This window comes from Sinohyriopsis cumingii, unplaced genomic scaffold (genome assembly GCF_028554795.1).
Source record: "Sinohyriopsis cumingii isolate HCF-2022 unplaced genomic scaffold, ASM2855479v2 utg002017l, whole genome shotgun sequence".
In the NCBI taxonomy this organism is placed as follows: domain Eukaryota; kingdom Metazoa; phylum Mollusca; class Bivalvia; order Unionida; family Unionidae; genus Sinohyriopsis; species Sinohyriopsis cumingii.
The window spans coordinates 242,487-256,590 of record NW_028316105.1 but is presented as its reverse complement, the minus strand read 5'-3'; positions in this window follow the sequence as shown (position 1 = coordinate 256,590).

Below are 14,104 nucleotides of genomic sequence, written 5' to 3'. Positions count from 1 at the left end.
TATACATTGAAACGTTAAGAGTGTCAGCCTCACAGAGTGAAGCTTGTGTATATACTTGAAAATGGACAGACTGACAGTGTAAAACATGCATGTCCTTCAGTATGAATAGACTGACAGTGTGAAGTGTATGTACTTGAAGACTGACTGACGCTGTGGTTCATCTCAAGACGTCCTGCAATAATTTGACTGATGATACAATTTCTAATGATATATTTCTTAAAGTCATACATCATTCTAATACTTACTGTCCCAATTTCTACCACAGCCTTTTTGGTCAGCATTTGAATATGTACTGGCCCAACCTGTTCCTTAGTCATTTGAACATTTTCCTTATTCATATTGACCTATCATGTACTTTAGACATTTGGACATCATTCTACTACTCACTGGTCAAATCTGTACACTAGCCTTCTGGATATAATCATAATGCTTCCTGGTCCAATGTATACCTCTGCATTTTGATTTTCAACCAAATACTTACTGGCCATTCTGTACCTTAGCACTTTAGACATCATTGTAATTCTTACTGGCCCAGTTTGTAAATTAGTCTTTTGGACATCATTGTAATTCCGTAATGCCGATACCTTATTACCATAAAATCTTAGTTTTATCGTATAATCTGAATCGACTTATATATGGATTATGTCATCCGAATCGCTTTATCATATTTTTTGCATGGAAAATATTGATTCAAGAGTACGAAAAATAAAGAAAGGAAGAACTAAATATCAGTTGATTGAATGATTGATTGATTTTCACAAAGGAAACTTCAGCGTGTGCTTTTTTCACCATAGTAATGCACGTGCACTGGATAAGAAAATATGGACTATTAAATAAAATATACCTATTAAATGTTTCTCATATGCATGATATTTCATTCCTGTGTGATCATTTTCATTATATTGCTCATTAAGTGCTGCATTTAAGCATACTGTACTTTCTAAATATCTACATTCTTATTTGTTTGTATGTCAAATATAGTAGAACAAGACACCTTATTTAAACCTAATATGTGTTATGTGGTTCTTCATACATTCATTCATTTTTTATTATATGCATTTCAAAAAAGTCTCAACAAGTGATATAATTTTATAAAATTGTTTTTCACTTATATGCATGATCCTTTATTAAATTGAGATAATGTTTTCACAAGGGATACTTTTATCTAATGTATTATGCACTACTCGTTGTGGATTTTCTGATTACTGCTAACTTGAATGTAAAGACCTGACAGCATATGATCATTTTGTTGATGTACCAGTACCCATTAATCCATAATCAATGTTCATTCTGTGGTTATATCACAAGCTATTCCCCGGAAACAGAACCCATGCCCTCAACAACAAATGATCATTTTGTAGATATAACAGTATCCAACAACCGATGCTCATGTTCTGTATTGTTTCTTCATGTTTTGATTTACCCACTTGGCTAGATGACATAATTTTCATTCCTATAATCGATTTCGTCACTTATCACGTGTTCAAAACTTATATATCTCCTCTTGGAGTATTGGTTAAATTTAGAAGCTAGTACTTAACGTATTAACATATCACTACCGGAATAGTATCTCTTTCAAATCATTGTCAAATGTACACTGTCTCAAACATAAAAAGACAGACATGTATCAAAATGCCAAATAATTTATCCTGCCCTGTTATTACACTAAAATTACGAAACTATGCATGCCCTTGCGTTATTGCTGTTCTGCATCTCTTACCCGACCCCTTTTCTTTTTCCATGTTTAAAAGGTACAAACCCGACAGATAAAATCCAGGTACTCTTCTTTCTTCCAAATGATACGTAATCTAAACAAATGATGCAACTGTGTACCTGGCTGTATTTTATTGGATCTGCGTTTGAATCTTGATGGAAGCTTTACTTTCTTATCTCTTATTACAGCAGGTGATCAGTGATATGCATGTCGAGTGTTTTGAATGCTGGACATCTTAGTTCATCAGCAGAAAGGCATATACACGAGCATACAGGTTAAAAGTAAAAAGTATTACTTTTAAGGTAGCATTCAGCATAATTTCGTTATCTATATGCGAGATGTGGTTCACAAGAAAGTGGCTATCAAATTTTCTGTCTTAACTCTGGGTGCCTCAGGATTGTTTGACTTATCATCATATCGGTTAATCTCATTCATGAAGAAATTTTACCAATCAAATGAGAAAAACAAAGCAAATAGAAACCTTTAACCCTGTGTTATCGGACTGTGCCTATGAAATCAAACTCAAAGGAGAACGCTTGAAGGCATGTTTGTTTTATCTTCAGTTTAAAGATGCATCCAAAGTATGAAGAAAGACCATTAAAAGGTTCTGGAATTATAAACAAGTGGAAAACATGTTATTGAATTGTTTATGCACATTTTGTATTTCTGCATTCCTTGGCCGTTAGATGATAATAGTGAGTACATTTGTGAAAAAGCTTAGGTTCATAATTTATGATGAGAATCTATTAAGATATTGAGGAAAGCTTGAACCAAAACCCGAACGCAAATTTTCTCTGAGTGTAACATTGAGACAAAATAGATGGGCAATAAAGCATGGTGTAAAATACGTTGTTTTTGGAGTAAGGATTCATGCCAGAATGATGAACTTTGAGGAGACATCTATGAAAATGAAAATTCAAGCAAATCCTTAATTTGCTTGCATTGCAAGATGCATTAGAAATGTAACTACTATGTCTTATTTACCACTAATGTGTACTCTACAAAAAGAACGTGTTTGCAAACTACAATGTATACGTAATTTTCAAGTTTCAGTTTGTTAATTTTATATATAGTTTAACACTATAGCAAACCAATTTGCATCTATTGAATTTTAGCTTAGGTATCATTCTTCAAAAGGTGCGCTTCATCTTTGAACTACTAGACCGATGCCAGTTTATTTTAAAGATTAGTTGTGTATATCAAATTGTACAATTGATGCTATTCTACATACGGCTGCAATTAAAATCAAAATAACAAAAGTTTTGAGACATCCACAATATCCCTCAATAGAATCTAGTCTTATTGCCAGAAATCGTCTTGTCAGAACAGTGCATACATTTAATTAACTGATGACAAATAGACGCAATTATTAAAATAGAAGAATCTGTAAAACAACCATTGTAATATATGCCAAATTAACTGAGTATCGGGGCATATTTGCAGAATGGCTTTAAGAATTTTAACATACCATCAAATATAAAAATAGTTACTAAAATACCCAGATTTACAGCTACTTTTGTCACTGTTAAGAGCATACTTATTTAGGACATTTATAGTACTGGTTCATTGTATCCACAGGCAAACTAAATTAAATTGCATATGTCCACCAAAATTACACGATACAGTTCTTACTTTTGAATAATGTTGTCAATGAAAATATTCTTTCGTATTAATTCTTCATAAATTAAATACATTATAATTTATTAATATTTTAGAGATGCAATGGTTTAATTGTGAAGGAAGACCATCAACTAAATAAATCGAATAAATTAATTGTCCATTTTCTTATTTTGCATAAAATATTGTTGCTATCTTTTTCATCAACAAGAAACAATTTCGTGCAAGTTATAAAGTATTTGTCGTTTACACAAGATGTAGTAGGAAAAAAAAACACAGTGTGCTATGTTATATAATGCAGTCACCTGTACAAACGAAATGACCTTCGTTTAATAAAGAAGTTTTACAGGATTTTTAATTACGTCCATTAGCCTATACTTCTGTGAATAACATCTGATATCCATGCAAAGAAGCATTACTACAAATATACACAGGTCTCAATAATTTGCTGTTTATTCTGGTTAATGCAAGATTTCCATTTTATGTCAGCTACTTCTAATATAAAAGATTTATAATATGATTAATAGCTTAGGATGACACACCTTACGCATTTCTTCATTCATAGGTTATGTAGGTATACCCTGAAAACCAAGTTACATTACTTCACATAGCAAAAAGAGTAGTCATTCAATCATTAAATCATCAATTGTAGCAGACTTCGCTAAGCTCTTCGATCAGCCTTCCAAGCGATAATACATATGCCTCATTTGGGAATCGTCATCTTAGTCATTTAATTTTATCGTCATCCTTCAAACCATGATACAGTGGCTTATATCGCTATTGTAATATTATTCACTCAACCCTTCAAAGTCTTGATACTATTCCTCACCTGGCAATATAGTATATAATCAATCACCCTTTTAAATACTTTATCGCAGTCATATATCCTATATATTGCCATTAGTGCTTACGGTTTGGGTGTAACCTCATAACTTGTAGGAAAGCATTATACAGTGTTCGATGACATCTTTGTGTATAAAAATATAATTACAGGATAAAAGTGTGCATACATTGCAAGCAGTTACCGTTTGAACAATCATGAGTTGTAGGTGAATCTTAGAGCTTGTAAAAAAGTATATGTGCTGAAATTATGGTAACACCCTATAAACTAGAATTTAGACTTGGTACATACATATGAGTCAGATGGTTATGAAGCAGATTTTTTATAAACCTCTGATATAAACGATGACATTTATTTTTTAACTTTTAACTGTTGTAGAAAGAACGTTTCAGAAGAAAATTGAATAAATCTTTGATATTACATGATAATTTAACTATTATTTAGTACACTCAAGTGAACATTATTTTGAATGGCTAAATTGATAGGTTGATATATGTATAGAGAACGATAGCTGGCATTGATGATAATTTCTTTATTTATCAAAATATGGAGTACTTGCCATCATGAAACTGTCATATTTATACACAAACAGATGAAAATCATATGCATACACAAAGTCATTAAAGTAACATGTATACGTAAAATCATGAAAGTAGTATGTGTTAATAAAATCATGAAAGTCATATGTGTACACAAAATCATGAAAAATATGTTTACAAAAAAGCATGACACTATGTATATACAAAAACACAAGTTATATGTATACACTGTTATGAACATTTGATTCAATTATATCTGATTTAAAGTAAATATTTATTTCAATATAAATGTTAATTAGTTTTTAATTATTTTTAAATTTTCGTTACATGCTGTTATACTGTAAATTTATTCACTGGATATGATACATTTTCCAGAAAATAGTTTGATCTTGACCTTTCGTTTTAGTAAACACCAGGTGTTGATCTAGATCCTGACCTTGATTCAAAATTATTAGTAACCACGCAAATATGTTCCATTTGTATTTTAAAATGATTGGTTGTTGTAGAGGTCATGATGGGACTACTGATTTAAGATGTAAACAATTTTTAAAATTTTATTTCTTAGAATAAAATAATTGGTTTTCGTCAGGGCCACACTGGATGTATGTGATCTTTAACAGGTAAATACTTTCGATGTGGTTCTGGAACATGATACCGTGACCCCCTTTTGCGTCTTAGAATTCGACATAACCTTTGCTTTGGAGATATTCTCATTATTTGTGCTTTTTCTTTACACTGGAAGTTGTATGTTGTGCTGTTTGGAGTTATTTCAAATTCCTTGAATTCAAAATGAATAATTCTTTTTTTTTCCTAGAAAATACGCGTGCTCATGTGAAATTCCTGAACAAAGACAGAAAAATGTATTCGGATTTTCAAAACCAGACTGATATTTCTTGTTTGGACAAGGAACTGTAGAGTTCAACACTACACATTACAGCATACGTCATCATCTTCCATCTTGAATTCTTTGTCGGGATTAGAACTTAAAATCATTAGAACATTTTGTTATTAGGACCTCAGAGGTTTTATTCGTTTATTATTCTTGGATAATTTTTGGATTTGATTCTTAAAACCGTAAGTTCATTTTTTTTAATTTTTACAGAATTTTTCCAGGGAAACAAATTATTATATTTTTCAAAGCTTGTTGTTTTCACTCTTTCTTGTGTTACTGTTTATTCGATCCTAAACACGTAACATAAGAACACGACATTATAAAGGCATATGCATACACGAAATCATAACAGTCCTATGTATACACACAGCCATAAAAGCTTTATGTATACATAAAGATATAAAATTCCTTTTCAAACATATAATCATGAATGTCCTATGTATTAACAAACTCATGAAAGTCCTATGCATACAGCAAATCATGAGTCATATGTATACACAAAATCAATAAAGTCATATGTATAGTCAAATTGATGAAAGTCATATGCATATACATAATCATAAAAAGCATATATATATATATATATATATATATATATATATATATATATATATATATATATATATATATATATATATATATATATATATAACATCATGAAATTACTTTGTCTACATGAAATCATAAAAGTCCTTTGTATACATAAAATCATGAAAGTCTAATATATGGATATAAAAATTAAAGTCATATTTATACACACAATCATGAACGTTATGAATAAGGAAGATAATAGGGTCATATATAGTCACAAAATAAATGAAATCTTATATATGACAGTCATATGCATTAACAAAATCATGAAAGTCTTAAGTATACACAAAAAATAACATGACTATGTATACAGATAAGCTTGACAGTCATCATACACAATGTCATAGCACTCTTGCATACACACAACATTATGAATGCCCTATACATGCATATTATCATGAAAGTACTTTTCATACATAATATTATGAAAGTCCTATGTATACACAAAATCTTTAAATTTCTATGCATACACAAATACATGAACGTCCTATGCCTTCACATAGTCATGAAAATAATTTGCTTACATTAAATCATGAACTCTTTAACTTCTGCACAAAGTCATGAGTCATAAAATACACAAAATAAAGAATATATTATGTATGTACCAAAGAAATCATGAAAGTGATGTATATCCACAACATCATGAAAGTCGAATGAATTAAGGTTCTACGTTTACATAAAATTATGCAAGTCCTATGTATGGACAAATCATAAAAGTCCTACCTAATGACAAATAATGAAAGACCTATTTATACATAATATCATGAAAGTCATGTGCATATGAAAATGCACTGTATATGCAAACACATAGAATTCCTCATCTTACACAAAATCACGAAAGTCTTGTGTATACACAAAATCATAATGGAGAAATCAAGAAAGTCCTATCTATAAATAAATCAGGAAAGTTCCATTATACATAACAACATGAAAATTATACATATACAAACGATGAAGGTCTTTTTTATACATGGAATCGCGAAAGTCCTATATAGAAACAAACATTATGAAAGTCATATGTACAAAAAAATAAAGAATGTCGTATGTATAAGTAAAGTCATGAATATCCTATGCATTACAAATCATGAAAGTCTCATGTATACACAAAATCATTAACGTCCTATACATGAAGGTCCTTTGTAAACATAAAATGATAAAAGTCAAATATCAGGAAAGTCCTATCTATAGACAAACCATGAAAGTCAATATACATACAATCATGAAAATTGTATGCATACACAATTGATGATGTTCTACGTATAAATAACACCATGAATTCACGTTTAAACACAAATCATGAAGGTGTATGAATAATCAAAATCGTGAATGTCCTATGTAAAGACAAATCATCAAAATACTATCTCTACGTAACATCTTGAAAATCCTATTTATACATAAAATCATGAACAAACAAAAATTATCTAACACGTGCAAATCAATTTTCTAGCATGATAATATCGAACTTCTAAATATGTAATATTTACAGGAATAAAGGGAAAGAGTAATAATGGTCAGTTTACATTAGATTCAATATTTACAGCCAATAGTAGCTTTCCATTTTAAATGACCGTGAGATTATTCTATTCCAGTATATTTGACTTTACTACACTGTCGCAATAAATATAATATTACCGTCTTCCATGTTTTGCAATAAATACTGATGGATCAGCAACTTGAACAGAGGTCATTGAAATACAGTTCATCGATACAATATGTGCCATTTTGCAATCTGCCGTAAATACACATCTACATGGATGGTCTCAAATTGGAGAACCATTAAAGTGATTCACGTTTACATTGCATGAACAAGACATCAACACATATTATTTTCAAACTCTTTGCAATACAAGTGATGTTCATAATCATATTTCTGATTGAAGAGGTTCGGTTCACACTTTTATTTCAGAATATTCAGATCGACAGAAAGAATCATCTTCCAGTTGTAATGACACTCAACCCAATTATATCTCAGACAGTTTATTATCTTGCAGACGTCGTGGCAGGGGGAAACTGCAATATTCAACGGAAAATCGAATTATAATATCTAACCATATAGCAATGATGACGTATTGTTCAAAGATACAATGACTGACTGTTTATTTTGATCGTTTCCTACACAAACCGATTCTTATCTGGTTTTCCATTGCTGCGCTAAGTCAAGCATAAACAACACATCTTTGATGCTGTAATGGTTACTCTAACAGATGTATGTATCTACAAAAATATTTCAAGATACCATTGCCATGCAATAATTAAAATTGTGTATTATTTATCTACCTATATCGTCATCCTAACACAATAACGTTTTATCATACACAGCTGTATACGCATACCACATTGGATCGTTCTGCTCCTGAACTTACCTTCATTGAAGACAAAACGACTAACTTATAAACTACTCATGCAGTTTTATAATCAGTCTTCAGTGTGTTCCCATACATTGATTAATACATGTCATGAAGCACATTGTATCCCATGAAATTGTCACACAAACCTGTTTTATTAATTATATATTGTACCTGCCTCTATCAGCTTTGCAAATGATACGTACTATAAATGCACAGGGGGCCCCGAGTGGCCGATTGGTCTAAAGCGCTCTTCGTTACGGATCACTGCCATCTCACCTCTGTCTGCGGCGGTTCGAGTCTAGGATTCAGCCAATGTGGGTATGTGAGAAAGCTTGCCAGTAGCTTCTCGTGGGTCGGTGGTTCTTTCCGGCGTTTTCCCGGGTTCTTCCTCCACCATTAATACTGGCCGCCATGTATAGCCTATCGCGTGCTGAAAAATGGCGTTAAACTCCACAACAACAACATAAATGCACAATATCTGCACGCAACATGTACTTGTATACATCTACCCTAATGATCATAGCACCAATTAATGTGGTTGTTGGTACAAGTAAGAATTGACTAGTCGTCGACGAAGCCTAAACCAGTCATCGGATCGTACAATTTATAATATTAATCACAATAAAAAAGTTGAAACTAAGTTTTTAAAGAAATCTAAAGGTCTATGTCGATAATAATAACTATGAGGATTTGCTTCCACAAATGTATTTCGATGAAAATACTGGGTTTTCCATGCAAATAATTTGTATACTCCAAAGGTTTTAGATAGTCTCCAGAAACCACTGAAAACAGCAAGTATGATGCAGACAATAAATACAGATTAATGTGGTATTGACCTGGACACATTGGTCAATTTGACAGGTCATAAAACTAGCAAACAACAAAATGCAGAGAATGTGAAGGATTTAACAGGAATCAGAACCAACCTGGTAATATACTGTCAAGCAAATTTAGGTATCCCTAACAAAAGCATAATATCAAAGGCAAAAAGAAGGCACGATCCTTAAAATAGAAAGTCAAATTTTTTATATATAACGTGCACTTTTAAAATAATATGAAACATTCTTTAAATTTTTCAGAGCTAATCTATTGTGTTATTTTCTACTTGTTTGTTTTCTCCCCCTTTAATTTCTGTTTAGAACAAGTATTAGAACATGTCGTGATACAGTACTTAATCTTTGATTTGTCAGAAATATAGTGAAAAATAAGAAACAGAAAAAATAATGAGACTACAGATTAATATCAATATAAAGAGGATCATGATGACGTAATTGTTCACCGCTCGGATGCGGGAGGTCGTGGGTTCGATCCCCGGCCGAGTCATACCAAAGACTTACAAAAATGGTACTAACAGTTGCCTCGCTTGGCGCTCAGCATTAAGAGGTTAGTGTTAGGACTGGTCGGCCCGGTGTCAGGATAATGTGACTGGGTGGGACATCATGTTACATGTCTGCGGCATGATGCCCCATTACTAGACATCACTATAAACTGCCACATTGCAGACATCGTAGCGATACGACTGAAAAATTGTTAAAGCTACGTTAAAAATCAAAATCACATCACAGACCGCAATTGTTTAGTGTGTCATCTATAATAGTAATAGTACGTTCCTTCTTAGCGATCAATAAGCAAAGTATTGCCTGAATATTTTTTACTACATTTGTCTGTATATATTATAACAAGCGTATTCCGTTAGAAATAGGATGTTCCAATAATGTATGCGTGTTCATGTGCATGTCAGCATGCATTTAACCATTAAATTGTTTTGTTTGTATGGATGCATTCTTTATAGTCGTTCTTAACCAGTTTATGATGAAATTGCAACTTATATTTTACAAAATGGACCGATGCAATTTCAAAATATCTTCATATTACTGCCCGATAGCAAACAGTTTTGCAACTTATTTCCCAAAAACTTCTTAAATGAAAGAAAGAAATGGAATTATACAAATAGTCGTTATAATTGAACAAAGTCCTCACATTGTGGTGGTTACATCTTTTTTGTGAAATACATTCAAACAAAATTTGGACTAGATCAAAAGTGAATTTCTCCGAAGCTAATCTGATTTCACTGATGACTTGGATGACGTTCACAAGATACATAAATTGCAGTGAAATATACATCGATTATATTGTTGTATTGGAATGATAGATAAACTAAACACATAATACTTTACAAAAAAGAAAACAATAACTAAACTAAACCTAACAATATTTGCTATCAAAGGCAGTTGATCATTATTAATAGTTTTTGTTGTCTGCAACCTGGTTGTTTCCTCTTTCAGTTTCTGCAACCAATTCTTCAGTTTTTCTCATAGATTATTTCATACACAAAACAAAGTTATTTGAAGGACATATATAGCTTTTCCACTCTTTGTTTTCTGTTTGCTTTATGCTTAAATATTAAAGAGTGTTGAGATATAATACTTACATGCTAATCTGTGATGGATATTATGAAAGAGAAGCACAACATAAATATTATTATCAGTATAATGAGGAGTGACAAAGTGTTCATATACCAATGATAGCGCTACATATTGGAAATTGTTACAAACAAAAGTTGAATTATAAAATGAATTAATATATGTGCACAATTTCTTAACATTCCATTAGATAACAATACATCTTGCTAATAAATGCAAATATAATTTTAATAAAATGATAACTAATCAAATAATCATATAATGATGAGGGTATATTGAATTGGAACATTTTTACTGGATATAAATAACACAATTTAGTATAAATAAATACTTGCATTACGTTGCTTGACGAAAAATATACTATATACATTCATGTTCTTACGAAACGAAAAACAACCTGAATATAACAATATTTGTATCAATGACAACGACATACATAAAGTATAATCAGATTTCTTGTTCCTTGTTTGACAACTTCGGTAATATTTATTTTTTATCAGGGATAATTTTACGAACAAACCAACAATATTTGATGAAAAATGTACGAGTCTTTACTCTTACGTTCTGTCTCTTAAATGGCTTTTTAGTGGGGTTTTATACATGTTGATTACACTGACTCATTGGGATTATGTTTACTGAATATAGTCAGAAATTGGTTTCGGTCAGTGAACGATACCGATATAAAATATTGCTGGATGATCATGAATAAAATAAGCTGAAAATGTGATAATTATTACAGAAAATAAAGCAAAGCAAATATAACAATATTGATATCAAAGATATTTACAATTTGTGTCATCTGACTCTTGTTTACGCTCTAGCTAAAATCGTTTACAGTATAGTTAGATCTACAGTTGCATTTTTCACTGTTTCTTGAATGAAATAATGAAAACAGATGAATACAAATACCAAAAGCGAAATAAATATGACTAGTAACAGCAAAAAGATATATTTTGCTTTAATGGATAAATTATATCAACTTTACTTGTTGTGTGTCCGCACTAATACTATAAGTAAATTCCTTCTTTGAAGAATCACCAAGCTATGTATGGCTATATGTAATTTACTTCAATTGTTTGTTTGTGTGTATTCTTAAACACTCATTCTTATAAACTAGGATGTTCCAATACATTCCCGCGTGTAGGTAACCAAATAAAAGTGCATTTCTATGTACATCAAAATCGGATTTTCTATTAAAAAAAATCTGTCTCTTAGATGATTATTTAAAGGCAGTATGACAAAATGTCCAGATATATATTTACCAACCATTTTTAAGAACATAATTAAACAAGAACAACGTACAAAATTACATTTCTATAACTGATTTGATTAATATAAGTAACAACATGGTATGTTTTGAAGAGTACAAATTATATCAACATTTTGTTTTCCTGGCTGTGTTCTGATTAACAATGCAACTAAATTCCTTCTTACCAATCAGCTAACTATAGCTGGCTATATCTATTTCACAATATATATATATATATATATATATATATATATATATATATATATATATATATATATATATATATGTTGAACATCTACGGTTCATTTTATAAATGAAATCATATAATTGCACAGATTCGACAAGTACTGCCAAGTAGGACACAATTTTGGAAATTTTTTCAAACTCGAACAATTAAAATAGAATTTAATTAAAAACATAAATTGAATCGTTATATGTACACAAGGCCTTAAGATTCTGTTCGATATAACTTATTTTGGAAACAGATTCAATAAATTTCAAGAATTAGATAGCGAAACCAAGGTATATAATGCTAATGAAATTCCACCGATTCATTTAAATCATGTTTCCTGGATACAGTCACAAACGTATACAAAATTCACTGACTGGTACTAATACTGCATAACTGTGTAGCAATAAATAAAATGACCATATTAATATTTTTTCTAAAAAAATAAACTAAATATAAAAATATTGCTACCAAAGAAGTCTATAATTTGTTTATCTATGATCTAGATTATATCATCATCACTACGGTTAGACATGTTTCTTCTTTCAAAATTTTTGAAATTTTTCCTCGTTTTTTTATTCTAAAGGATTATTTACACACAAAATAGGGTCATTGGAAGAAAACAATTATACTTTTTAATTTCATGTTCTAGAAGTAAGATGACTATTTAAATCATGCAAAAGAAAATGTTGAGATATAATAGTTATAATCTTCTTTGGAAAACAAACAGATTAAACATATTGATATCAGACACATCTAAAATTTGTAGTCAGACGTTTATATGATAAGGCTTACAAAGTCTAAGGTATAGTCAGATTTGTGTTTTCGTTCAAATTTTCGGCATTCGTTTTTTATTTTTATTTTATCGGAGACTGACCAACACTATTTGATGAAAAAAGTTTGATCATTTACTCGTAGGTTCTGTCTCTTAAGTGGCTCTTTAAGGGAAACCTTAGAAAATGTTGCTATAAAATACTTACCCCCTGTTAAGTGAAGGATATAATGAAAAAATGAAAGTACATAAGAACAAAAGACTAAGATTATATATATATATATATATATATATATATATATATATATATATATATATATATATATATATATATATCACAGTATAACTGTATTCCTTATTAACAATCAATAATCTATGTATGTCGATATGACTTTCACAATAGTCGTCTGTATGAAGTGAACGAAAAAAGTACACATATAATATGACGTTTTCATTCATGCGGACTCCACTGCTCGAGTCTGGTCATGTTTACTGATTATAATAACAAATTAATATCAAAGTCAGTGTAAGATTCCAACATCATTTTGATGAATGATCATGCAAAAATAAAAAAATGTCATTATTGTTACAGAAAATAAAATATAGCGGAATAGAACAATATTGCTTTTAAAGACAATTATAATTTATTTGTCTTCTGACTCTTGTTTATGTTTTAGCGAACATGATTTGCAGTATTTTTTCTTCAAAGAACATTTCAACTCTTTTGTTCGGTATCCCTGATGACCCGTCATAAAAATATAATACAAGTTGAAATTTCATATTTAATTGCTGCTTTTTAAGGAAATTATGAAAAAGAAGAAGTAACAATAATGATGCTAATAAATATCACAATTAATAGCAATATGATATAATTTACTTTAATGGATAA